The sequence below is a fragment of the Heterocephalus glaber genome, unplaced genomic scaffold (genome assembly GCF_053883595.1).
Source record: "Heterocephalus glaber isolate CG9 unplaced genomic scaffold, H.glaber_assembly_v1.0 deba00001606, whole genome shotgun sequence".
Lineage (NCBI taxonomy): Eukaryota > Metazoa > Chordata > Mammalia > Rodentia > Bathyergidae > Heterocephalus > Heterocephalus glaber.
In genome coordinates, this window is record NW_028258377.1 from 38403045 (window position 1) to 38428075 (window position 25031).

The window sequence follows — 25031 nt, forward strand, 5'->3', positions numbered from 1 at the left end:
TAAAACGAAGGTCAGGCTTTGCTCTACTTTTAGTTACCTATTGGGCACTTCTAGGCCCAAGTGAAAAGTTAGCAAAAACAACTTTTTTTTTTTTTTTGGTATCGGGGATCGAACTCAGGTCCTTGTGCTTGCAAGGCAGGCAGTGGAACCACTGAGCTAAATCCCCGGCCCACAAAAACAACTTTTTAAGTCCTTGACTGCCTCAGAAGAAAACACAAATCATGCTTCTGATGAGTAACAGGAGAAGGGCCCAGAAGTTTCTTTTATCCCTTCGGTGGGCTCTGACTATGTCATGACTCTGTCAAGAACACAGTGTAAGCCCAGTGTGGTGGTGTGTCTGTAATCCCAGCACTTGGGAGGCTGAGGCAGGAGGATCACCACAAGTTGGATGCTACATAGTGAGTTCAAGACCAGTGTAATTACATAGGGAGGCCCTGTCTTAAAAAATAAAAACCAATACACTGGTTACTTAGAACTCTACTTTTTGGGCTAGGGATTTAGCTCAGCGGCACCGTGCCTGCCTTGCAAGTGCAAGGTCCTGAGTTTGATCCCCGGTACCAAAAAACAAAACAAAAACAAAACAGAACTCTATTTTTAGAAAGAGCTCCCCCCGTTTATTTAGTTATTTTGGATGGACTTACTGGTATTTATTTTGTTGGATGTAAAAATTCACTATCCTTTTCTTGCTTAAATTGTTTCACCTTTGACTGTTAAAGTGACCCTCAGATTGGCTCCTGTGTTCTTTAAACCTCTGCCCTCCTCCCTCCTCTGCTTCTCTCTCTTCCACTCTCTCCCCTCTCTCCTCACCATATAGTCCACTCTGGCCTGGAATGTACTATCCTCCTCAGAGTGAGTGCAAGGATTGTACCGCGCACCACCACGCCCACCTTCTCTCTGACCATTCATTTCCTTACTTGTTGGGACTGACCACAATGTTTCCAGCTCACCTTAAGGTCTCCCTAGTCCAGCTGTGGAACCTACCTCTTCTCCCAGGGGCCCTCACTGATAGGTCTCCCACCACCTCAGCAGCTATTATATATAGTAGCTGCCCTCTTCCTATGGTGCCTTGCCCCCTCCCCTGTGTGATGTCATGCCAAGATGGTTGCTCCCACCAAAGAACAAACCCTTCTTCCCAGCATGCCCCTGTTCCCGCCTAGAAAGTAACCTAATACTCACTCACCTCCTACCACCTAGTGATGTCACCGGCTCCTCCATTCCCTAGTCACTACCGCACTCAACCCCGCCTCAGCCCCTACACACCCCACCCCAGTCTCTAGAAAAGACTCTCCCTGCCCCGGCCATATTGCTTTTGTCTCTCCTTTGTTCAGAGACAGCCCGGCAGATCTATTCCCCTGATAAAGGCTTGTTGTGCCCTGGTCTGGTCTTGGTCTTCGGCCCTTTTACCTGACACTCACCAGTTCCTTTCACTGTTGAATGATGTTTACAATTGTCTTAGTTACGCTTTTGACACATTGTGAATAATAGTGTTCACAGTGGTTAGATAAAGTGCGGAACCTTGGTGTCTTGGTCCATTTTGTGACTGGGTTGCTTATAACAAATGCAAATTTATTAGCTCCCAACTCTAGAAGATGACAAGTTCCAAGATCAAGGTGCTGGGGTCCATAGAAGGCCTTGAAGCTGCTTCAATGTGGCAGAAGGCAGAAGGGCCAAGAGAGAAAAAGGGTCCCAAACTCACCTTTTAAATGATGGCATTAATCCCCCATTGAGGAAAGAACCCTCAAGGCCTACTGACCTCGAAGTTTCACTTCTTTTTCGGGGGGAAGGGAGGTTTTGGTTTGTTTGTTTGCTGGTTGGTTGGTTTTTTTGAGACAGGGTCTAGCTATGTAGCCCAGGCTAGCCTAAAACTTGTGGAGATCCTCCTGCCTGTGTCTCCTGAGTGCTGGTATTACAGGCATGCACCACCATGCCTGGATGCACTTCTTAATACTGTTATAATGGCAGTTAACTTACAACGTGAGCTTTAAAGTGGACAAAACTTTCAGACCACAGCCCTTGCTATCTGGAAGAAGAGGACATCACTGCCTTCAACATTTCCCATCTTCGCTTTCTGTGCTTTAATTTCATGGTACTCATTCAGGAGAGATGCTTTCTTTTTTATTTTTACTTTTTTTATGGCCCATATTTTTTATGGAACCCAGGGGCTTGTGCATGCTAATCTTATGATTTTAATCTTATGCTTTACCGCTGAGCTATATCCCCAGCCTCCAGCGCCTTTTTTCTTCCACAATAGGTGGGAGAGGCAAAGTCTTTAACTGAAAATTGTCATTACTAGCTGGACCTGGTGGTGCACACCTGTGACCCCAGCACTCTGTGAGGCTGAAGCAGGAAAATGGCAAATTTGAGCCCACCCTGGGCAACTTAGTAAGACCCTGTCTCAAAAAAAAAAAAAAAAAAAAAAAGCCTGGAATATAGCTCAGTTTGAAAGTCCTGAGTTTGGCCCGGGGATTTAGCTCAGTGGTTCTGGCCCCTGCCTCACAAGCGCAAGGTCCTGAGTTTGATCCCCAGCACAAAAAGAAAAAAAATAAATAAAAAGAAAGTCCTGAGTTTAATCTCCAGTACCAAAAATAACCCCATTGTTGTCTTTTCTCTCATACTCTACAGTACATGGTATTCAGTTGGCTAGGGGTGTAGTTCAGTGGCAGAAACCTTGCTTTGCATGCATGAGATCTTTTTTTTTTTTTTTTTTTTTTTTTGGTTTTCTGAAACAGGGTTTCACTATGTAGTTCAGGCTGCTCTTGAACTCATAGCAATCCTCCTGCCTCAGCCTCCTGAGTACTAGGATTACAGGGCCACCACACCTAGCCTGGAGAGTTTATCTTTTGGATTGAAATGCCTGAAACTGTGAGCCAAAATTAAATCCTTCCTCCTTTCAATTGTGTATATCATGTATTTTGTCCTAGTGATAGAAAAAAGACTAATACCTGATTTCTTCCTGAAATCCAAAAAGGAGGGATGAGATAAAACAAATGAACAAACCAACAAAAACCTACTACATAAACCAATAACGCAAAGAGAAGACCTACTGGAGTTCTCTGAGCAAGCGGAACCAACAGGATGTGTGTGTGTGTGTGCCTCTTACACATACCATAGGTAGAAACATATGAATAAATTTATTATGGAAATCAGCCCATGTAATTACAGTCCTACAATCTGCTGTTTGCATCTGGAGAATGACAAATGCCCGTGGCTTAGCTCTGAATTCAAAGACCAGGGAGCTGGAGGTCCCTAGGGTTCCAAGGCCCAAGAATTGAATGTTTCGGTCCATGACTGGTTGGCCTATTGCTTTTAGGCCTGTGGCAAGGCATGTTATGGCAAGAGAACAGAGCAAAACCACTTTCTTTGTGGCCAGGAAGGGAAAAACAGAGGGAGAGGCGGGGGTGGGGGGTGGGGGAGAGACAGAGAGACCAAAACTGAGGGCACACCCTCAGGACCCAACACTCATGAGGCTGAGGCAGGAGGATTTTCTGGATTTCAAGGTCAGCCTGGGCTACATAGTGAGTTAAGGCCAACCTGAATTACATAGTGAGACCCTGTCTCAAAAAATTTCCGCCAAACAAAAATAAAATAATAACCTGGGCTGGGGATTTAGTTCAGTGGCACCGAGCCTGCCTGGCAAGCAAAAGGTCCTGAGTTTGATCCTCGGTAGCAAAAAAAAAACCAACCAAACCAAACAAAACATAAAACTTGCCAGGAGTGGTAGTGTACATCTCTAATCCCCCACTCTGGAGGCTGAGGCAAGAGGATTGCAAATTCCAACCCAGCCTGGCAATTTAGTAATTTAGTGAGACCCTGTCTCAAAAGAACAATAAAAAAGGGCTGGGAAGTAGCTCAATACTGAAGGGGGAAAAAAAGATAAATCTCTAGTTAGACTGCTCAGGGTAAAAAGAACATACAAATTACCAATATCAGGACCTCTGAGAGCAGCAATGTCACTACAGATTCCACAGATACTAAAAACCCTAAATAGCTGGGCGTGGTGGCGCATGCCTATGATCCCAGCACTCAGGAGGTTGAAGCAAGAGGATTACCATGAGTTTGAGGCCAGCGTGGGCTACATAGTGAGTTCAAGGCCAGTCTGGACTACACATCTATCGAGACTCTGTTTTAAAAAAAAAAAAGTGTGTCACCAAAAACACAATAAAGGAGTAACAGTGTGGAGAACTTTACTTATTTAACTACATGAATGGACACATTTCTTGAAAGACAACTTCCCAAAGCTTGCTGAAGAATAAACTGATGATGAAATCTCCCTATATTAAAGAAACCAGAGCGGGTGAGAGTGGGGCGGGAAGGGCACAGAAAAAGAAGGTGCGGTGGGGCTGGGGATTTAGCTCAGTGGCTCTGCCGCCTGCCTGGCAAACGCAAGGTCCCAAGTTCGATCCCCGGTACCCAAAAAAGCAAAAAACAAGAAGATGTGGTATGTACATATACCACCTCCTCATGATGAATGTAATCATTAAATACTGCACACATGTACCAATAGAAATAGTCTTATTATTTTTTTTTTTTATTTATTTATTTTTTTGGTACCAGGGATGGAACACAGAACCTTGCGCCTGTGAGGCAGGCGCAGTGCCACTGAGCTAAATCCCCTGCCCTAATAGAAATAATTTTAGAGAAGAAAAAAATTTTTAATGCATTTCTAGTTTAAGACCTTCACACCTAGGGAACTCCATTTTTAAAATTAATTAATTAACTAATTAATTTCATTTTTCAAGACAGGGTTTCACAATGTAGCCCAGGCTGGCCTCAAACTCTCAACAACCCTCCTTCCTCAGCCTCCCGAATACTGGGAGTACAGGTAAGTGCCACCATGCCTGGCAGTTTTCATACTTTTTTTTTTTTGGTACCGGGGATCGAACTTGGATCCTTGCGCTTGCGAGGCAGGCGGCAGAACCACTGAGCTAAATCCCCAGCCCAGTTTTCATACTTTTAATAGTTAAACATTTAAATTTATACATTAATAGAGCTTCAAACAGTTTGTACTATGTATATAAGGAAATAAAATTGAATCAATATAAAAATTAACACTTCAGTGTTCATTAATGGGTTCTTTTGTCTTTCTGGAAATTGCTCAGAATTGTTACAAATACATGAGGGAAAATCATAGTCTAGATTGTGATAACCAGCTTCAGAGATGGTTCTCAATGGTCCTCTCTTCCGGTTCCAGAGGCCCTTGTGTATCCCCTCCCACATGGAATCCCAGCCAAGCTCTCTGACCAATGGAATGGAATGAAAGTGACAGGGTGTGATGTCATAATAGGCATCACAGCCTCTGGCTCCTCTCTGGAAACACCCATGCTAAGGCCAACCAGCCTGAGTGTGCAGGGTGTGAACCATCTTGCAAAGGCCTTTCAACCTTTTGAGAGACCCCAATCCAGAACTGCCTAGCAAGGGCACCTGAATTCCTGACCCACAGAAACTGTGAGAGATAATCAATGATTATTATTTTAAGGTATGAAGCTTTTTTTTTTTTTGGTACCGGAGATCGAACTCAGGACCTTGCACTTGCAAGGCAGGCACTGGAACCACTGAGCTAAATCCCCGGCCCTAAGGTACGAAGCTTTGTGTAATTTGTTATGTAATAATAAAAAATGAATGCTCACCTCTTTTGAAGTCAATATTTATTAAAAGATGCATTCAGATGTCTTTTTTTTTCTCTTTGGTACTGAGGATCGAACTCAGGACCTTGCTCTTTCGAGGCAGGTGGGGTGCCACTGAGCTAAATCCCCGGCCCCACTGCATTTAGATTTCTGCTCAAAATGTGTCTGAGAGGTTTTTCTTGGCCAACCTGCCTAAATTGGCCCCTGCTCTCATTTCGTGTTTTTGCCTTGATTTTTCCTCTTTCCATTTGCATGTGACAGTTTATTATGTAAGTATGTGTGTGAATCTTCTCCACTTCAATGGAAGCCCCATTTTATGAGGACAAGGACCTAATTTTGTTCACTATTGCCTCTGAGGCCTAGGCTTAGAATACTGTCTTGTATTTAATATCAACTCATAGGTAACTGTTTAATCAATGAACAACAAATAAAATAATATTCATATTTTCTATGATATGCTCAAAGGCATATATTAAGAGAAGATTCTAATAGAATTTTATAAATTTCTTTCAAGCAGCTAGCATTCTCAGTATCACAGGCCAGTTGATTCATATCAGATATTTGGCAGTGTCTGTATGAAAAAGTGTTTTAAAAAGTGAAATACAGAAACAGTCTCATTACAGATCAGCGTTAATAGAGTATTCAAAATTGCTTCTGATGACAGAAAGCACTCATTGGATCATAATTCAGTGAAATGTTATCACTTGCTACATTTTAAAATTCTCATTAGTAACCCTGAATTCCAAAATTTATTCACTACTACATTGTGAATTTTATTGATAAAAAAAATTTGCCCTTCCTCTTGGAAATGCTACCGAGGGTCTAATAAGGAAGAGATCTCTCTTGGTCCGCAAAGGATAAGCTCAAGTCTCGGTTCAGTTCGGTTCGGTTCGATAAGCTATTTCGGTGGTATTTGGGGGAGCTAGCAGCTGATAATTGTTTTATCCTTATGCTGAGAGACACCATAGACTAGATGTTTAATAAATACTGGATAGTGAAAAAGTTACCAGAATTTTTAAGTAGCTGCGGTTGTGACCTGGAATTTTCTTCATCTTTTTTTTTTTTTTTTTTTTTTTTTGGTACCAGGGATCGAACTCAGGACCTTGAGCTTGCGGGGCAGGCGGCAGCAGCACCGCTGAGCTAAATTCCCGGCTGGAATTTTCACAAATAGTTGAGGGGCCAGGGATTTAGCTCAGTGGTTCCGGCGCCTGCCTCAGAAGCAGAAGGTCCCGAGTCCGATCCCTGGTACCAAAAAACCCCAAAAAACAAAGTAATAGTGGAGATCATTGATCACAAAGTGTTACATGGATGTTTGTACTGGTTTTATTATTTTTTTTTTTGAGGTGGTCCCACTATGTAGTTCAGGCTGACCTTAAACTCTCTGCTATACTCTTGCCTGTCTCCTAGTGCTGAGATTACAGGCGTGCTCCACCAACCCCAGTTTATCCATACTTTTAAAAAACTGGAAATAACAAATATGTACAATAGCTAAAGAAGCTATGTTATATCCGTATAACTTTCAGTGTATTTTGTCGTTTTTGCCTTAATAAAATTCTTAATTTATATACAGATAAAATTTATGTGGCTATGGAGTAGAGTGGTGCTTAAAAGAAGTAGTGGTTAGTTAGAAATTTTAAAAAATGAAAATATCCGGGGCCGGGGATTTAGCTCAGTGGTTTCGCCGCCTGCTTTGCAAGTGCAAGGACCCGAGTTTGATCCCCGGTACCCGCCCCCCCCCCCCGCAAAAAAGAAAATATCCTACCGATGCTGGTGAATTACCAGCTTTTGGGGCTGATAAAAGCACTTTGATACATTTCTTAGACGAACGGGGGAGAAAATTTCATTAGGCGCCTTCAAATGCAGCATGTAACAGACGTGTTTTTCACATGAGCAAGAAAGAGCTTGCCTCTCTGGACAGTCACTGCACTGGCCCTACGGGACCCTCAATCCCGTCTGGTCTGTAGCTATTCCCTCATTCTCAGTTCAATCCTGGCTCGCCTGCACTGGCACGACAGGGGCGCAGCAAGTGTCCAGAATGACAACCAGAAAAACACAGCAGAGGCGAAAACGGTTTAGACAGGGACCCGGGCGGGCTCGGCCCCGGGTTGGGCTCACGCGCAGCCCGCGCCGAAGTCCCCGCACCCGGCCCTGCCGCTCACGGCCCCGGTCCAGCCCGAGGCAGCACCGGAAGCTGCCAAGGGGCTTTGGGCCGGCCCCTCCCCGCCGCAGAACCGGTAGATCCGGCTCGGCTTGGCTCGGCCGGCCGAACCTCCCCGGCGAGCAGGGCGAAGGGGGACGTGCGCGCCGCGGCCGGCGGCCCAGACCTGGACCCCGGGCGCCCTCGGCCGGTTCCCGCCCCGGCCGCACGTCAGCACCGCGGGCGTCGCTTGCGGCCCGCAGCCCCGCGGCCCGGCCCGGCCCGGCGTTGTCAGGTGACGCGCGCCCCGCCCAGCCGGTCACGTGGGCCGCGGGGCTGCGTCAGTCAGGGCCGAGTTGCGGGAGCCAAATCGTCGCTGCCGCCGCCCGTGGACGGGGCGAGAGCTCGGTGCCCGGCCTGCGTCAGCCCGCCCCCGCCGCTCAGGCAGCCGCCGCGGGCTGGGCCCCGGCGTCATGGAGCGGGGCGGGGCCTCCGCCGCTCCCCTGTGAGGCGCGCCGCCGCCGCCGCCGCCGCCGCCGCCGCTCCGAGCTCCTGACCCGCCGCCGCCGCCCTCGCCGCCCTCGCCCGGGCAGCCCGCCGTCGCGGCCCGAATGCGCGTCCGGTGAAGGTACAGCCCCGCCGCCGCCGCCGCGGCCGGGAGATGGTTCGGGCCTAGCGGAGCCGGGGCTAGAGGTGAGCAGGGCTGGCGGCGGGGCGGCCGGGGGGGCGGGCGGCGGGGCTGCGCCATCGGCCTCGGCCTCGGCCTCATCCGCGCTCTCCCCGCGTCGGCAGAGAAAGAGAAGCCAGCCCGAGCCCCACCAGCATTCCCGGCGCCCATCATTTCGCCGCCTTCACCTTTCCTCCCGGGGTCCATCCCCCTCCCTCAGACAGCCCGTCGGCCGACTTGTTCCTTTTAGTACCCGCCTCAATTTCAGGTTATTCTGGTGGGAGAGAAAATAGGCCCCGATTTCTGGCTATCCTTACCAACTAGTTCTCGCTTTCCTTCTCGCGATCCTGCGCACCTCCCCCACCTCGCCCTCCTCTGCAAAAAAAAAAAAAAAAAAGGAAAAATACCGCCTTCGACGAGCCAAGGGGGTTGACTAAAAATGGAAACGTGGGGTGTAATCCTTGAATGCCCCCCCCCGAGCTTCCGATCGGGCTTTTTCCCGGTTACCCCAGAGCTTGCGCTAGGATATTGATGTTTAGGCCTTTCCCTCAGCTGCCTGTGCTCGAGGTTAATCTCGTAATTGACGTCAGTGCTTTGTTCCACTTTGCTGTTCCTTCCACTCTTTGAGGTTGGATAATGGGATACAGGAGTTTGGGGAGTAGCCTTCTTGCCTTTCCATTCACCGACGACATCATTTCTAGGGAGTTGAAAGTACAGATCTGAAATGCTTGTGTGTGCAGTTCAGACGAAGACGAAGAGTTCGATTTAGGGTTGTCGTAGTTTTGTCAGAATTCAGGATTGTGCGATTTATTCCCTGCTGGCCTATAGGGAGATTGTAAACTAAGGCCAGTCCCGTTTCAAGTGTCTGCTATTTTTCTTGACACAATTTAAGTTATAAGTGCCTGTGAATAGGCTATTTGTGTGACGTTTAAAATGTCTGCTATTTTTTAGGGCCTAGTTGTGAAAGGCTTAACGCTGTGTTTCTATATTGATTCTGCAGAGCTTTATACTGCCTTTTATTTAACTGCTTTTTAGCTTATCCACCTTCACGTATTTATGAGAACTTTCTTAATTTGGGATTTGATAAAGAGGCTTTGTGGCTGAGTCTGCCTAGAATCGTCTTTGGTCGTATGTGCATAATGAAGTGTTGGCAAGTGGCCACTGGGTTCTCAACAAAGCTGTTTCTTCAAATCTCTCGCGTTTATTTTCCTTATCAGTCACTGCATTTTTCATTCTCTAAACATAAAACATATTTCAATAAGTTATTTTTAATTATCTTTCAGAGTGAACTGACTAAAAACCTTTGTAAGCATTTTTTAAAAAAGACCAGCAGATTCATTCAGATTGTGGTGGTTTGAAGGCTGATTTTTGTTAACTCGGTAGGAACAGGAGGCAGATTTTACTTTATACATATTTTGCCTGCAGTGAGGACAAGGTAAGGTAACTAACTAAGTCTTTATTGTTCGATTTTTTTTTTTTTTAAAAGACCTTAAGTGTTTGTTTGTTTTTTTGGGACCGGGGATCGAACTCAGGTCCTTGCGCTTTTGCAGCAGGCGGCGAAACCACTGAGCTAAATCCCCGCCCCGACCTTAACTGTTTTAATTGAAATTCATTCTGCAAGTTTGGGGGTGTAAGGTTCCCTGACAGTGCTTTGGGGAAGCTGTGTAATTAAGAATTCCTAAGACACAGTGTTTTCATTCCAGTTCACTTTCTGCTTGTTAAGAGTCTCATACTTAGATTCATACACTCTTCTCTGTTCTGTACCTTTTAATTATTGTACCCCTTTTGTAACAGTTAATATATTCTACCTTGGATTGTCATTTTTCTTTTACGTCTGTTGTAGTATCTTTATGGTAAGTATCATGTTTATCTTTTCCCTCCTTAATATTTTATACATTTATTAGGTTGGATTAGAATGTGATAGCTTTTTTTTGGTACCGGTGATCGAAGTTGGGTTCTTGTGCTTCCACAGCAGGTGGCAAAATCACTGAGCTAAATCCCCGGGCCTAGAATGTGATAGCATTTTGAACCTGAAATTGTTATATCAAATTATCCAATCTAAAATTTGGATTAACTAGGTAACATTAAAGAAAGCTACGCTACCAAGCAATCAGTATTTGAAGGGGCAAAAATGAGTATCATCTTCAGAATGGGAGATATAAGATGAAACTTTCTAAAAGTTATATATTTTACCTCTTTTGAAGAGGTAGGTAAATGGCATGGTTTATGTGCACCTGAGAGGAACAAAGAAAACAGGTATTTCTTCTTTTGTGGCCATCACTGGTTTAGAACTGAGTCCAAAACTTATGTGGCCTTTCCTTTACTTTGTAGTATTTTTCATAAAATCAAAGAGCATTCTTAAATGTGGAGGGCACACCTGAACAGTGACCCAGAAGTGTAACTTGTATCATAAAAATTGATGGCTTAGATTTTTTTTTTTTGTTTTAACTCTATTCTACAGATATCTAAAAACTTTCCTTTATAAAGCTTTCTTGTTTTTCCCACAACTCTCATATTTTACCCTTCCTGTTCATTTCCTCTCATAAGTTGGAACAATTATATTTGATTTCTGGAAGGGTGTTTGCCAGTCTCAGTTATTGTCAAATAAGGTGTAGTTAGTGACTAAAGACTGTTCAAAGCTAACCTGACCTGTTACCTTGCTGCTTTTTCCTTTGGTTCAAGAAATGCATCTCCACTTTTTCCAACTCCTATACTTGCCCATCTTTGTTATTTGAAGTTATGCTCTGGTACATAGAACAGAGCAACAGACATTCCAATTATTAACTTTTGGCTGATCATTTACATTCCTTTTTGTCTCGATGTTCATTTTGACTGTCCTCATATTCTGAGAATTTTTTTTTGGTTCTGAGGATCGAACTTGGGACCTTGTGCTTGGGAGGCAGGCGGTGGAACCCATGAGCTAAATCCCCGGCCCCATGAGAATTTTAATGGTTTTGAAACATAGAAGATATTAGAACCACTAAATTTAGTTCCAAAATATTTTAATGTTGGGATTACCTGTTCTGTTTTGTTTGTTTTTTGAGAGAGTTTCACTGTGTAGTTCAGGATGGCCTTGAATTCACTATGTAGCCCAGGCTGGCCTCGAACTCACAGTGACCCTCCTAGGATCCCAGGCATGAGCCATCACGCTCAGCCACCTGATCTTTTTTTTTGGTACTGGGGATTGAACTCGGGTCCTTGCACTTGCGCAGCAGGCAGCGAAACCACTGAACTAAATCCCCAGCCCCCACCTGATCTATTTTTGAAGGAATAAAAAACTCTTAAAGATCTACCTGTTCCATTAGCTCTGCTTCAGTAAAAAAAAGTCTAGTTGGGGATTTAGGTCAGTGGTTCTAGCACCTGCATTGCAAGCACAAGGTCCCAAGTTTGATCCCGGGGACAGGAAAAAAAAACAAAGTCTAACCCGAGCAGTGTTCTGAGGGGAAGGCATCTCGTGTAACTTTATCTTGCGTGGAGTGCCTAATGAACTGTGGTGTAGTGGTTTTCTTGTGGTGTAGGGAGATACAACTTATTAGTAGATACTCTTAAAAACGTAATTATTTTAATAATCATTTCCTGGAACAGGTAGAAGACTCTGATGAATTCTTTTGCCAAGCTTCCTTGTAGAGGAAGGGGAAAAGGGGGGAAAGAGGAGTGACATCAATAGGTTTCCCTGGAAAGCCAGTATGGTTTGGTTACCCAGAGACTATACTTCCTGAGGGTTCCCTGGAAGTAGTTTGGGGCTAAATGGCTGACCTACCATTTTATTAATTTGAATTTGCTTGGTGGGTTATGCTGTTTACTTTGACTTTTCCTTTTCATGGCATCCTTCAGGAAGGAACAGTTTTATAGAGAGTTGAATAGAGCTCAATACATCTGTAGCGGCTTTCTCACCTCTTTTCAGTTGCTTCCATTTCTTCTACCTGGGATGTCATTTTTTTCCTCGCATGTTTCCTTTCTGTTAAAATTTCATCATCATTTAAGGCCTGATGCAAGTATAGTTGCCTTCCTAAAGTTTTTGTGTGTGTGTGTGTCTGCCAAGGCTTGAACTTGGGACCCTGCGTTTGCGAGGTAGGGACGGAACCACTGAGCTAAATCCCCAGCCCCAGGCTTCCTAAAGTTTTGCTTGACTTCCCAGCCTACTCCAGTTAGGATCTACTTGCTTTGAATCCCTGTATCACTTTGTATCTCTCTGTAATTGTTAAACAGCTACTATGGGACTAGTCTGATGGGTGACAAAGAGCTCAATATGTCAGTGGGAGACAGTGAAAGATACACTTTGTATACATTTCATTATGTGTCTGTAAAAGATAGTGATTGAAACAATATTATATACTAAAAAGTTGACAGAAATTGTTTAGTATCTTCAATATCTAGTCAATGTTCACATTTCCCTGGTAACAGTTTTTGTTTTGCTTTTAGTCTGTTTGATTTTTTTTTTTTTCTTTTGAGACAAGGTCTGGGGATGTAGTTCAGGCTGGCCTTGAACTCACTATGTAGCCTGGGCTGGCCTCGGAACGGAACTCGGAACTCGTGGCAATTCTCCTGTCTCAGCCTCTGGAGTGCTGAGATTACGGGTGTGCCCCACCATGCCGTTAGTTTGTTTGAATTTGGATCAGATTAGATCCATATGTTCTGTTGGATTTAAATGTCTCAACTCTTTTTTTTTTTTTTTAACATCTGTGGTTTCCCTTCCATTGTTTAATGGTGTTAGAAATTGAATTACATCCTGAGTCCTCTTTGATTTAAAAAAATTTTTTTGAGACAGGGTCTGGGTACTATTGGTAAATTGCCCAGGCTGGGTTTGAACTTGTGATCCTTTGCCTCCCAGATTGCTAAAATTACAGTGCTGGGCCTGGAGCCCAGGTGTGCTTTACTATTGATGTAGATACTCATTTGTATTGATGTAAATACTCATTTTTTATTTTGGGATAGGGTTTTGCTAAGTTACTCAGGCTGACCTTGAATTTGTGATCCCTCTGAGTGTCCTAAGTAGTTGGGATTACAGGCAAGGACCATTGCCCCATTGCCTTCCATCTTTGTGCTGTTGTTTGCATAGAATTGGTTTATTGAAGAAATCTGATCATTTACACTGTGAGATTTCTGTCTGAATCGTGCTGATGGCATCCTTGTGGTTTCGTGTAAGATGTTCTTCTGTCCCCTGCATTTTCTGTAAATTGGTAGTTACATGTAGAAGCTTGATTTGATTCAGATTTGATATTTTTAAAAGTAAACTTATTTCTTAGATAGTATTGTGCACTTATTCACTCTTAAATCTTCAGCCTAGCTTCTCATTCCACCATACCAATGATAGTTGCCCTTACTATAGTACTATATGTTGCCAAATTGTATAGTAATTGCTTAGTCCTTTATATCTTTCTGTACTTGATATCATTAACCATTTCTTTGTTGGTACTGTTTTTTGGGGGGTTTTTTACTTTTATAATTCTACCTTTTTTTTTTTTATCCTTTTCTACTTTTCTATTGGCTGTTGTTCCTTTACAGACTGATTTATTTGGTAGCGTCTTTTTATTGGTAGCTCTGCATTTTAGCCTTGGCCTTCCCTTTTTATTCTTCTGAGTTAATTCATCCTTTTCTATTCCTTTTTTTTTTTTTTTTAAGCAAAACCCTTATTGGTACATGTTAGCGATATGTAATGATAGCATTCACCATAAGAAATTTGTATCTGTATGTGATATATCTTGGTTCTTTTTTTCCCATTCCTGCCCCCCTTTGACCCCTCTTCCCCTCCTTATTTACAAACCATGTTTTCCTTTCATTCTTTTTTTTCCTTGTCCCTTCTTTCCTTCACTCTGCCCCCTCCCTTCTTCCTGTTCTCATTTTTGAACATTTTCTTCCCATTTCCCAATATCTATTATACACTTTGGTCCTTATTTCCACTTTGGATTTCTCACACCAGAGAAACAATGTGATATTTAAACATGCGTGTCTGATTTATCTCACTTAAGAGTATGGTCTCAAGGTGCATCCATTTAGCTAGAAATGTCTCAAAGTCATTCTTCTTTATGGCAGTGTGGTACCCCATTGTATAAAAAAACCACACCCTCTTTATCCATTCATCGGTTGGTGGGCATTTGGGCTGTTTCTAAGATTTAGCTATTACAAACTGTGCCACTATAAACATGAATGTGGATATATTGCTGTGGTATGATACTTTTAATTCTTTCGGGAAGATACCAAGAAGAGGAATAGCTGGGTCAAAGTTTGAGTTTTAGTTTTTGAGAAATCTCCATACTGATTTCCATAGTGGTTGCACCAGTCTGCACTCCCACCAACAGTGGAGAAGGGTTCCTTTTCCTCCGCAGCCCCTTCAGCATTTGTTATTGGTTGATTTCTTTTTTTTTTTTTTTTTTTTGGTACCGGGGATCTAACTCAGGACCTTGTGAGCCAGGCGGGGGCACCACTGAGCCAAATCCCCGGCCCCAATTGGTTGATTTCTTGATAGCAGCCATTCTTTCTGGAGTGACATGGAAGCTCAACATTGTTTTAATTTGCATCTCTCAAATGACCAGTGATGTTGAACATTTTTTCATATATTTATTTGCCATTTCTATTTCTTTATCTGAGAAGTATCTTTTCATTTCAGATGCCCATTTTTGAATTGGGTCTTTAAATTTGAGGGGTCTGATTTATTTTTAGTTCTTTATGTATTCTAGATATTAGTCCTTTGAGGAAAAGTTGGCAAAAATTTTTTGTGACAGTGTGGGTTGTCTCTTCACTCCGTTTCTTTTGCTGTGCAAAAGCTTTTTAATAAGATGAGATTCTACTTGTTTATTCTTTGTGATAGTTCCTGTATAGTCAGGGTTTTGTTCATAAAGTCTTTGCCTACGCCAGTGTCTTCAAGAGTTCTACCAATTCTGTCTTCCAGCAGAGCTAGTGTTTCTGTTTTAGTATTTAGCTCTTTGATCCATTTTGATTTTAGTGTATGGTGAAAGATATGGGTCTAGTCTAGGTTTAATCTTTGGCATGTGGAAACCCAGTTTTCCGAGCACCATTAAAGAGGGTGTCTTTCTTCAGTGAAGGTGTTTGGCTCCTTTGTCAAAGATAACATCCTTTTCTGTTTCTTTAGCTGCAGTGTTAGTTAGCTTTCCGTCGCTGTGACAAAGTACATACCTGAGGTAAAAACTTTGAAAGGAACAAAGATTTATTTTGGCTCACAATTTCAGAGATTTCAGTCCATGGTTGCTTGGCCTAGTTGCTTTTAAACTTGTCAAAAGGCAGTACATCATTATAGAAGCCTGTGATGTTTATCTCACAGTGGCCAGGAAGTAAAAGAAGAGAGAAGGGTCTGGGGTCTTACTGTCTCTTTCCAGGGCTTCCTCACCCCCAGTAACCTACCTTCTGTTGGTCTCACCTCCCAATAATGCCACAAGCTGGAGACCAAGCCTTTTAGCACATGAGCTTTTGCAGGACCTTCTCGAACCAGACTATAACAGCTACCATCTTGAAGTGATTTGTGATCACCAGAACTCTTTTCATCTGAATATACTCTTTTTTTTTTTTTTGGTAATGGGGATTGAACTCAGGACCTCGCGAGGCAGGCAGGGGCACCACTGATCCAAATCCCCAGCCCTGAATATACTCTTTAGATTGTTCATTAAGTACTTTGTTTTAGTTAAGAGAATGGCACATACCTAACTAAAGCAAAAAAAAAAAAGAATTTATTGGGAATATATTGGGTATCCCATGTGTCTTAGTTACTTTTCTTGTTGCTGAGAAAAAAATACCTGATGCCCAAAGTTAAAGGAGGAAAGGTTTATTTGGTTCATGCTTTATAGAGGTTGCAGTTAATAGTTGGCTGGCTCCAAGGCAGAGTGGCATGGCCGGGGGGCATCTCAGAGAAGAAACAGTTCATGGCAGGTAGAAGGCAGAAAGCAGCAAGCGACAAGCAACCACAGAAGCTGTCTTCCTGTCCATTATATGCTACTTGCCCTAGGCAGGTAGCACTCACACTCAGGGGGAGCCTTCCCATTTTCTACTCCAAAAACTGCCAAACCAATCAGTGGACCAGTTTAGTAGTTCCACACCCTTAATCCCAGTGTCACACACTCTAGATCCAGGGACCTCTGAAAAGCCCCACCTATGAGCGCATAAGGCTTTTAGGGAGACATCGAGACACAAGCTATAACACCATGAATTCTAAGAAAGATGACAAGCCATAGAAGCACAAGTAGAACAGCTGTATCTAGGGATTAGAATTTGGTCAGGAGTATCTCTGTCTCTGGCCTGAGATGTAACATATTCAGTTCTCTTTTGCTTCAGACTAACTGTAAAACTTGACTAATCTCTTTTGAGTTTCAAATCTTGTGTCTTCTGTTATCACAGAGAGATTGGTATGATTCTCAGTTCTAGATCTCAGAAAAGGGACTCATTAGATTCTGTGTCCATCTTGGCACTATTAACTCTGGTTAGGCAGTCTAAATTGTAGTAAAATACTTTATTTGCAACATTATAGGAAGAAATAGAGTAAAGCATATTTGAATATAGTTATTAACCCCATTTATCTCATGATTATTTAGTACATATACATAGGTCTACTTTTTCCATATGTATTAAATATTTTTCATTTAACATAATCTATTTTTATATATCATTAAACAACCTTCTTTCCTTGAGGGTATATGAGCCAAATTCATATCTTGCAGCCACATCCAGAAGCCACTGTTCTCTTAAGTCTTGATTTTTTCTTTTTGTTTTTATCTCTTAAGTTTTGCTTTTAAGAGTGATGTTTCTTTTAATCACAAGTCTGAAAACTATGGGCTTAATACTAAATGTGATTATCCCTAGTATAACTGGTACAAAGTAGTGGGAAAAAAATGAACTCTTCCAATTAGAAAAGAGAAGGTATTATTATTCTAAAATTTATAGTATACCAAACTCAGTATTATAAGTAATAGAACCAGGCCAGGGATTTAGCTCAGTGGTTCCGCCACCTGCCTCGCAAGCGCAAGGTCCTCAGTTCGATCCCTTGTACCAAAAAAAAAAAAAAAAAAAAGTAATAGAACCAGCAAATTCACTTGTTGACTCAACCTTCTTGCAAATGGAGTGATATCTTTGATCAGCTAGGCAAAATTTTTCAGTTCTGTCTACTGGTATATTTTCCTGTCCACTGGGATATTTTCCTTGTTTCTTGTCTGACATTTGAGTGAATACTGAGAGGATATTTGGGAATGAATTTTGGGGGTTGGCAGTTTTATGTTGCCTTAGTACAAGAGTTAGCAAACCATGATCAATAAATGCAGTGCAACGTACTGCTTGTTTTGTATATGGTCTGTATGAGCTAAGATTTTTCTTTTTGCTTTTGAGGAATTGCTATGTGACCTTTGTGCTTTTTTTTCACCCCAGTATCAGGGATCGAACTCAGGACCTTGCACCAGTGATGCAGGCGTGGTGCCCCTGAGCTAAATCCCCAGTCCTCCCTTTTTTTCTTTTGAGACAGAATCTCACTATGTAGTTCAGGCTGACCTTGAACTCATGGCAGTCCTTCTGCTTCAGGTGTGTGCTACCATGCCTAGCTGGGGTTTTAATATTCTTAAATAATGAGAGAATATAAAAAGAAAGCTTTTTTTGTTGTTGTTACTGGGGATTGAACTCAGGACCTTGTGCTTGCAAGGCAGGCCTGGCACCACTGAGCTAAATCCCTGGCTCTAAAAGAATGCTTTTGACTAGTGAGTGTTAAAGGAGACTGAAATTGTAATACCTGTAAATAAATTTTATTGGAAAAGAGCACACCCATTTATGTATTGTCTGTGTCTGTTTTTGGTGTTCTAAAGCTAAAATATTTACTCCGTGGCCCTAAGAATGTTTGGTGACTCTTATTTTATTTTATTTTATTTTATTTTATTTACTTATTTATTTATTTTGGTAATGAGGATCGAACTTGGGTCCTCATGCTTGTGCAGCAGGCAGCAAAACCACTGAGCTAAATCCCCGGGCCCAACTTCTTGCTTTATTTTAGCAGATTAAATGGACCTTAGTGGATACTTAGGTTGTAGGATTTCCTTAAGATTGAGCAGTAAGTGGCTGGGGATGTAGCTCAGTGGTACTGCATTTGCCCGGCAGGTGTAGGTCCTGAGTTCAATCCCTGGTACTGGAAAAAAAGAAAAAAAAGGCCCGGGGATTTAGCTCAGTGACACTGGGCCTGCATCGCAAGCGCAAGGTCCTGAGTTCAATCCCTGGTACCGAAAAAAAAAAGATTGAGTAGTAAGTCACAAGATCCCTATTTAGAGGCTATTAAGGCTTTTTCTTTGTAGAATACATAAAAATGTACATAATGTATGTGTTTATTATATATGCACACATAAGATGCATTACCTAATACATATTGTACATAGTATGTAATGCTAAAACGAGTATACTATTCAGTGTAGTACAGTTTATATTTAACTATATAATATGCTATTGTAATAGATCATATTGTTATACTAAACAGAATATAAAACAGGTGGGACTTTGGCACTGGCTTAGTTGTAGTTGGGGGTTCAAACTCCACCTCTCAACTACCCCAAGGAGTTGGTTCTTAGTGAGATTGTATGGTAGTGTGTCTCTTCCTAGTACGGCTGTGTGATTGCGGGGAGAGAATTCCCAGAAAAGCTGGGGATGAGATGAGGCCAGATGCTGGTCACATAATCCTCCTAAGTGTTCACATGCACAGATGAGCCATTCTACTTTTATGTTCCTTCATCGCCAAATTCTGCATGGGGAGCACTACCACTATCATCTCTTTTCCCATAAAACTGCAAAGTTTCCTTCGTCTGGTTTTTTTTTTTTTTTTGGTTCTGGGGATCGAACTCGGGTCCTTGTGCTTGCACAGCAGGCAGCCGAAACCACTGAGCTAAATCCCCGGCCCTCCTTCATCTATTTTTACTTTTCACATCTGTCTGGCCTCCAAAGTTCTACTTCTTTAACATCTTTGAGTCCAAACCCTTTCTCAACACTGTCTTCATTTCTGCTGGGTGTGGTGGCATATGCCTATAATCCCAGCACTCAGGAAGCTGAGGCAGGAGGCTCGGTGTGAGTTCAGGGCCAACCTAGTGAGTTCAAGGCCAGCCTGAACTACATAGTGAAACTATCTAAAAAACAAAACCAGGGGCCAAAGATTTAGCTCAGTGGTGCCACCGCCTGCCTTGCAAGCGCAAGGACCCGAGTTCCATCTCCAGTACCAAAAACAACAACAACAACAAAAAAACAACCAAAAACCAAAAAACTCCCACATTATCTTCATTTCTACTACTGCTCCCTTTTCTCCCCTGGATAATTCTGACAGCTTCCTTGTTTCCTTATTGCCAGTGTAATCTACTTCAGTCTGTGTCAGTGATTTATTTTTTTTCTTCTAAATTGCAATTTTTATTATGTGTGTGCATGTCACCAAGGATTGAACCCAGGAGCACTCTTCACTGAGCTCCATCCTAGGCCTTTTTTTTGTTTGTTTTTTGGTACCGGGGATCGAACTTGGGACCTTGCACTTGCGAGGCAGGCGCCAGAACCACTGAGATAAATCCCCGGCCCCGAGGCCTTTTTTATTTTTATTTTGAAACAGAGTCTCACTCAGTTGCTCAAGCCAGCCTTTAACTTGAGACCTCTTGCCTCAATCTCTTGAATTCTTGGAGGCGTGAGTCTGTCTGTCTCTCTCTCTCTCTCTCTCTCTCTCTCTCTCCCCCCCCCCTCCCCCTCTCTCCCTCCTCACATTGTAGCCCAGGCTGGCCTCAAACTCGCAGCAATCTTTCTGTCTCAGCCTCCTGAGTGCGGGAATTACAGGTGTTTGCCACCATGCCCAGCAGTTTTATCCTTTCTTAAAACTTCTTAGTAGTTTTCTATTTTCTGTAATTTTTTTTGAGGATTCTTGGGCTTTGAGTCATAAGAAACTTCTGAAGAGACTGCTTTATAGCCAAATACTCCCTTGGGATTTTGTTGCTATGTTGAGATTTTGTTTATTGTGTTTGTATTAGGTTATAATGCATTGCACTAATGATTTTGCAATAGTTCAGGTAGGGAAAGATGGATAAAATTGGGTCATGACAAGGTATGTGTTAATACAGGTAGATAAAACCCCAAAGAACCCTGACATCTTAGTATATTTCCACTTTGAGATGAATCTGGTGTATCCCATCTTTATAATTTCTTAACATGAAACTGTAATATGAGTGTATTGTTCCATACTTCAGCAGTGCTAATAGATACACATTAAATCTTGATTTTAAACAGGTTATGGTGGTTCCTGCTTGTAATCCCTGTACTCTGGGAAGCTAAGGCAGGACAATTGCAAGTTTGAGCCCAGCTTGGGCAGTTTAATGACTTAATGAAACCCTATTTCATTTCGGCTCTGCTCTGCTCTGCTCTGCTCTTCTTTTTTTTTTTAAGAGTAGGAAAAATTTATTGGGAGAAAAAAAGCTTCTGCCTAAGAGAAACAGAAGGGGGATAAGAAAGTGGTTTGCCCCTACTCTGCTCTTCTTGAGACGGGGTCTTGCACCATATATTTCAGGCTGGCCTTGTACTACTGTATACCCCAGGCTGGCCTTGAACTTGTGGCAATCCTGCCTCAGCCCCCTGAGTGCTGGGATTATGGGTGTGTGCCACCTGAAATTTAAAATTAAATCAATAAATACAAAGGATTTGGGATGTAGCTCAGTGTGAAGACCCTGGCCTCAATCCCTACTACCACCAAAAAAAAAAAAAAAATTTCAGTAAGATACTTGAGCACAAATGAAGAAGATAGATTAACAGAATTAACAAATGAAGTATCTTTAAAATCAGCATTTAAGAACTGCTATCTGGTATGGTAGTATAAGGTTGAATTTTGCTGAACTTGCAGTTAGTAAATCCATTTAATGTAACCTATTTGTAAGCATTTTCTTCATTAGTGTTATTGAAGTCACAATTTTTTTTGTTTGTTTTCGGTACCGGGGATCGAACTTGGGTCCTTGCGCTTGCGAGGCAGGCGGCGGAACCACTGAGCTAAATCCCCAGCCCTGAAGTCACAATTTTAAAAATATAGAACAAGACCTGGAACTGTATAATTTCTACATTTAACTACATTTTGGTCTATTTTCTGCAAAACATCTTTGGTTACATTAATGTCATTTTAGCCAGGCATGTTGGTACATGCTAGGAAGAATGAGGCAGGAGGATCACTGTAAGTTTGAGGCCAGCCTGCCCAAGACCCTGTCTCAAAAACCAAAACAAAAAAAGTTATTTTAAATTTTGTAAAGTTACATAAGAGGTGTAATGTTGAATTTATACTTAATTTTATGTTTATACTGTTTGTTAACATTTATAATAAAGATAATTGAAGTCAGAACTCGGGTTCCGAGAAACTTAATTTTGATTGAAATGGTATCCTTCCCTGTCTGATGTGAGAAAAACTCACCTTTCTTGTATCTCTCCAGTCATAGCTTCTATTTTAAGACCCCATCCCCAGCCCTGTTTCAGCTGTACTTAATCTTTCTGCATTCCCCAAGTGCTCTGCTTCCGCCTCTTCTGGGCTGTTGAACATGGTGTTCTCTGCCTAGAACACCTTGCTTTCCCTTCTGCTTTTCTGTAGTCATGCTATCTGCAAACAAATCTTAGGGCAGAGAAATAGTTTTGGTTCTTATATCCTCTGGCATAGTATATTTCAGTGGTGGTGAACCTATGGCATGTGTGCTATAGCAGGCTCACAGTTGTTTTTCCTAAACTAAAACCTCAGCATTCAGGTTTAATTACAGTGTTGGCACTTTGTGATAAATAAGTGGGTTTGGGGTTGCAGTTTGGGCACTCGGTCTCTAGAACGTTCATCCTCCCTGGACTGACTACAGAGTCCGCCAAAAAAATGTATACCCACTTCAGCAGTTCACTGTACTAATAAATGTCTGAAAGCTAGCAGCCACCACTTTGAGCACCTCTTGTAATTGTAGAGGCCAAAGGTAACTTGCATTAATCTCATGATGTCTCCATAGATTTAGTACTAACGTATTTATACAAGCTTTTCTTTTCCTGACGTATACATTTTTTTTTGGCAGACACTATGATAGGTAGTTCTTGAATGAACTTCAGTGTTAACATTGTACCTTATGTGTATTATAAGTCTGTCCTGAAGAGGCAGATTTTTATTTATATTTGGTAAATATTTGAGAGAATAGCATTTAGACAAAATAGAAAGTGATCATTTCTGTATATATGTGTTTTCTTGTATATATATTTTTGTTTTAGGTAAATCCTCAGAAAAATGCCTTAAGATGATAGAATTCACTTAGTATCATTATAATGCTTTTACTGGAGTAATAAAAACATATTGGATACAGAGAAAAGACTTAACTCTTTCTGTTACCAGATAACCAGAAATCTTAAAGAATTCGAAGGTTGTCTGTGGATAGGAAAAGATGAGTGACATCGTATTCTGAAGACCCAGTCTTTAGTATTTTCACCTGGCTCTTAAGGGAGTCACACTATAGTAGTGATCTTACAAAATTCACATAGCATTTTGAATATCTGTTTTAATGCCAATCATTGGGTTAAGCACTTGAAGGGAAAGGAGAGAAGGGAAGTTAAATGACAGTTGTATTTATTGCTCTCCAGGAGCTTATAATGTGGGAGTAAGAAGAGATTAGAGATAGAATAACACTAAATACAATAATCCTAATATAAGGTAAGTATTAAATGCCAGATGAGGTATAAAGAAATGGTTGGAGAAAAGAGTGATTTTTAGTAGCAGAGAAATTTTGGAAGGTTTTTTAGAAGAAGTGGTATATGTGGTAAACTTGGAAATGAATGTATCTAGAAGTGGGAAGAAGGGAGGCCATTCTAGGCAGAGGGACTAATTTAAATAAAGACTTGCATCTGAAGGTATGGAGGCTATTTTCACAGCCATAAAGCCTGGAACCTTTATAAAAGTGGGAAAGAATTGGTCTGTGGACAGTTTTAAATCCTGGAATGAGAATTTTCGGTAGTGGAGTTACTGATATATTTTTTTAAAATTTTCGGTACCGGGGATCGAACTCAGGACCTTGTGCTTGCAAGGCAGGCGCGATGCCACTGAGCTAAATCCCTAGCCCTAGTTACTGATTTTTCATCAGAAGAATGTATTGACTAAATGTTTTATAAAGATATTAAAATGACTTCGTGTATTAGAGAAGTCTCAAGACACCTCCTGGAGTTTTAAACATGTATGTACCTTAAGAAACTGAGTCAGAAGATTGTTTTATGTTCCTAAAAGAAATTGTAAAATTTGACTTATCACTATCACCTCCCTCCATGAAGAAGGGAGAGGGGAGTTGTTGGAAAGAGACTTGGGGACAATGAGGACCTTTTTTTCCTTCCTGCTCTTTGTAGTGCTGGGGATAGAATCCAGGGCTTGCACATGGTAGGCAAGTGCTCTGCCAGTGAGCTACATTATCAGGCTTCTCCCCACCCTGCCTTTTAAAAAAAAGAATATGCTTGAACGCAGATGGAAAGAGTTCAGAAGATTCATTAGAGAAGAAATGGAAGTTGCTGGAGAGAAGGCAGTACTGATAAGTCTAGAAGATAACAAAAATGGATTACTGTTCTTTGATAGGAATAATAATTTTTTTTCCTTTGTAACCTGGGGAAAGAAGAGAAGAGATAGGGATGCTGATAGTTTGAAAGTTGACGGTTGATTGATGAGAAGGTTTCACTTTGATTTTTATTTTATTTTATTTTGAATATCTAAAAATTTTAATCCTTTCTTTACAGGTTACTAGGTCACTTTTGATTAAGAAAACTGTAGAAAGTTAGTAACTACACAGGTGAACGCCAGGCTGTGGCACCTGTCAGTTTTCCACCTGCTTTGCGGGTGTCTGAATGCACTGCTTGGGGTCTCTGCTCACACTTGCTGGAATCATTTGTGGCAGATTTCAGTCCACAGGTCGCTTTCCCCCATATTTCTTTGTAAACTCTTCAGCATTCTTACAGAATTTTTTACGGTCCTTAGCGTATTCAGCTAAATCAGCCCAGAGTGGGTACTCAGGCCGGGGGATTGTTCACCAGTGCTATGAGGGATTGGATTACTTGGTCGGTCTTGGTTGGTGGCTTCCAGTTCTCAGCACTAATTACCAGCAGGCAAACCTGCCCTTTTTCACCAATGTTTGGGTAATAGATTTTCGTTTTATTTTATTTTTTTGGTACCAGGGATTGAACTCAGGACCTTGCACTTGCAAGGCAGGCACGGTGCCACTGAGCTAAGATCTTCGTTTTAAATATGATCTTTGGTGGTTTGAATGGGTACTCTGCTGGAAAGTTGATTTCAGTTCCAAAGGCCCCCTTATCATATGGAGGGTTGTCAGGAACAGTAAGCCCTTGCCAAGTCAATAAATTAGCTTCATCAAATTTGCCAGTCTCTTCAAGCTTCTTCATCAGCCGCCTGCTGGCCAACATCTTGGATCTGGTGCTGCTCTGTTTTGGTTTTTGAGATAGGGTCTTGCTCTGTAGTTCAGGCTGGCCTTGTACTTAATATGAAGCCCATGGTAGCCTCAAACTTGCAGTGATCCTTCCGCCTTGGACCCCCAAGTGCTGAGATTACAGGCATGCGCCACCACATCTGGTTCACTCTGATTTTTAATAAGTATTCTTTTCCTTCAGGTGCGTGCGT

The 25031-nt window shown here is 42.0% G+C and overlaps 1 protein-coding gene across 2 annotated transcripts in view; it reads left to right on the plus strand.

Annotated features, from left to right (window-relative positions):
- The first annotated feature begins 8314 nt into the window (after positions 1-8314).
- Positions 8315-25031, plus strand: part of Aff4 (ALF transcription elongation factor 4) — a 100358-nt gene continuing 83641 nt past the window's right edge. For both annotated transcript variants that reach the window (XM_004836585.4, XM_004836586.4), the window contains exon 1: positions 8315-8454. The gene's annotated coding sequence lies outside the window, so the exon portion shown is untranslated. The remainder of the gene's footprint in view (positions 8455-25031) is intronic.